Consider the following 3,773-nt stretch of genomic DNA (forward strand, 5'->3'; position numbering starts at 1 on the left):
CTGGCTGAAACATATTGTAATCAGCATGAGGTAGACATGTACCTGATGTATGGATTTGCAAATTACAATGTGTCTGAAGCCAGATATTTATATGATGAAAGATTTACTAACAGACATTTACCAAACAATTAGACCTTTCAAAGAATATATGAACATCTTGTGGAGACAGGCTCAAATCATTGTGGAAGACCAAATAATGTGATAACTCCTGATTTTGAAGATCAAATGCTTCATCTATTTAGGACAATAATGGCAGCAGTGCCAGAGAAATAGCAGAAACCGAAAATGTGTCATGTGACTGAGTGTAAAGTGTCACAATAACTCCTTCATCCCTACCATCTACTGAGAGTGCAAGGTCTTATGAAAAAGGTTTTCAATCCAGGAAAGCTTTTCGTAGTTGGTTACTGGGAATGTGTGCTCAAGACAAACACTTTCTGACTACTATATTATTCTCTGATGAAGCAAAGTTTATGAGGAATGGAGTGCAGAATTTTTGGAACATTCATGTATGGGCAGATGAAAATCCTTTTGCCATTTTGGAAACAAGATATCCACAACAGTTTGGCATTAATGTATGGGCTGGCATAATTGGAGACAGATTAATTGGATCTTTCATTTTCCATGGAACACTGATTGGAACATTATACAGTGGATTTTTAATGGAATATTTAAATATTTTGGTGGAAGATGTTACACTACACATACAACAGAACATGTGGTTCATGCATGATGGAGTAACACCCCAGTTTGCTCTGCAAGCAAGCACAATTTTAAATCAGCATTTTCCAAATAAATGGGTAGGTCGTGGGGCAGCAGTGCAGTGGCCTGATCTCAATGCAATGGATTTTTATTTTTGTGGCCATTTAAAGGACTTTGTGTATTCAAGCTCTGCTATGGATGTTTACAATCTTCACCAGCGTGTTCAAGAGGCATTTCAGTAGATACAGCAGACACCTGGGACGTGGGATTGAGTAAGGCAATATGTGATGCTGTGTTTAGAAGCTTGTGTTGGAGCTAATGGTAGCCTTCTGAGCACTTCATTTAGCCATCAGAAAAGAAAAAAATACATGTAGGACCGAGTTGGAAATTTGAAAATGGAAAGACAGAAATTAAGCACACAAGTAACAACAAAAAAATTGTCTGAGAGCAAGAAAATAAAGAAAAGTGGCCATATATATATATATATATATATATATATATATATATATATATATATATATATATATATATATATATATATCTTTGTTTTTAGATATATATTTCCTACGTGGAATGTTTCCCTCTATATATATATATATATATATATATATATATATATATATATATATATATATATATATGGTTATAATAGAGGGAAACTTCCACGTAGGAAATATATATCTAAAAACAAAGATGATGTGACTTACCAAATGAAAGTGCTGGCAGGTCGACAGACGCACAAACAAACACAAACATACACACATAATTCAAGTTTTCGCAACAAACTGTTGCCTCATCAGGAAAGAGGGAAGGAGAGGGAAAGACGAAAGGAAGTGGGTTTTAAGGGAGAGGGTAAGGAGTCATTCCAATCCCGGGAGCGGAAAGACTTACCTTAGGGGGAAAAAGGGACGGGTATACACTCGCACACACACACATATCCATCCACACATATACAGACGCAAGCAGACACATATATATATAAACAAAGATGATGTGGCTTACCAAATGAAAGTGCTGGCAGGTCGACCTGCCAGCACTTTCATTTGGTAAGTCACATCATCTTTGTTTTTAGATATATATTTCCTACGTGGAATGTTTCCCTCTATTGTAACTATATATATATGAGCTTCTTTGTTTCTTTTTAAATCAACTATTCATTCTCCAGAGGTTTCCCACATATTAGTTAACACCCTGTATATGGGTCCCTGTTGGACAGTAGCTTTGGAGATGAAGATAGGTGTTGGGATGCATTGTGGGAAACAGAAAAGAAAGTGGAGTTTTGTATGTGGACAGGTGCCATAGTACCAAGGAGAAGGGAATGCGAAAGGTTGTATCTTGATGTGCAGTGGGACTGGTGGAGAAGAGCTATAGTTGATAGGATGAATAAATTTTGAGGCAGCTTTCATTGTTTGGGATGGGGAGTTAGTTGAAGCTGCACTGGGACAGGGTATGGAGTGTGGACAGGTGTAGCAGTGGTAAGGTGTGTTGGTGTAGTTACATCAGCATATCATGATTGGTGATTAGTGGGGAAATAATAAGGGATATTGGAAACTAGTGTGTCGGTAGCATACGAAAAGCAGAGATGTTCAATATCAGTGACAAGGAGTGGGAATTTGATGAGATGGTAGAGAATCCATGTATGGAAGGGTAAACAGATGCAGAAAGCAAGAGTGAGTGCGTGGCACTCAAGTATTTATGGGAAGTGATAGAGCTTGTGTGGAGCAAATATCAAGGCAGCATTGATTTAGGAGAGGACAGGGTGGATCAAGATTTTGTAGGTGTGGAGTACAGTGGAGGGCTGCAGTCCTCTTGTTCGGGTGGTTAAAAGTTTTTCTTTTGGATAGTTGGTGGGTGAGGTTTCCATGCTAGTTAGTGGTAGAGTATTAGTCCAAGATAATTTAGTGTTTTACTTAACTGAATAGGACAGTAATAAGTGGTTAGGTAAAAGTCATGGAGATGGAAGTTACAGGGGTATCATCTTATAATTATTGTCTGTGCCTTGGAAGTGTGTATCTTAAGAAGCCACTGATTACACAAGGAGGAGAACTGGTTAAGGTGGAGTTGGAAAATCATTGGGATTTCTCCAAGTGGCAAGTAGAGGGCTAGGTCACTAATGTCATCAGCGTAATGAAGGATGTGGGCTGAAATGGGCATATCAGCAGCATAGAGGATATAAAGGAGAAGAGACAGGACAGAGCCCTGGGGTACACCTGCCCCAGGATAGAAGATATGAGAACTGGTGGTGTTAATAGTGACAAAGAATGGACAGTTAGGTAGGAAGGAACCAATTAGGCAAATGTAGTTAATTGGAAGTGGATATATCTGGAGTTTGAAGAGCTACATTGTTTACCAGATATTCCACATGTTTGTTCCAATTTAAATTCTTGTCTAGCTATAATCTTAAACAAGTCACAGAATCCATTTCTTCTAGATTTTGATTTTTATGGTTTATTTTAATTTCTGGGATGTTGGCAATAATTATGCTTGCAAACTGTTATATACTGCAGTTGTTGCATGTTATATCTACTTCAAACATTTAGTATATTACAGCTGATATGCTACTGTTTCATGTTACAATGAGCGTCTCAAAATTTTTTGAATGAATATAAACATTCTTGTATCAGAACAGATTTTAATTTGCCATATACTGTGTCCTTAGAGATTTTGGTAATTTGTTAAACCAAATGAAACCACTGATGTATGAGCTTCTGTCTATCAATTTTAATGTTATTTTTTTCTGGAAATAGTTAAATTTTATCCTGGTGGTGTGATCATGTGCATCACTGCACTTGACAGTTTACATTAATTGACTCATAGAAAATGTAACTTTTTTGAATATATACAGAGAGTATATTCTGAGGTATTTGTGCTGCACAGACACTTCATGACATAAATCTCTGAGGCCCTTCCCTTGAGTATGTCTTATGGCCCTTTTATGTAACAGCAGTATTCTTTTTAAGTGTATGTCAGCTGCACAGCCCCGTACTTCAATCCTATAATTGAGAAAGGTGTAAATTGTTCCATAATATACTATTTTCAATGTCTGGTTAAGAATGATCTTTGTGAGCTGGTTA

Source organism: Schistocerca piceifrons, chromosome 9 (assembly GCF_021461385.2).
Source record: "Schistocerca piceifrons isolate TAMUIC-IGC-003096 chromosome 9, iqSchPice1.1, whole genome shotgun sequence".
NCBI classification, from domain to species: Eukaryota; Metazoa; Arthropoda; class Insecta; order Orthoptera; family Acrididae; genus Schistocerca; species Schistocerca piceifrons.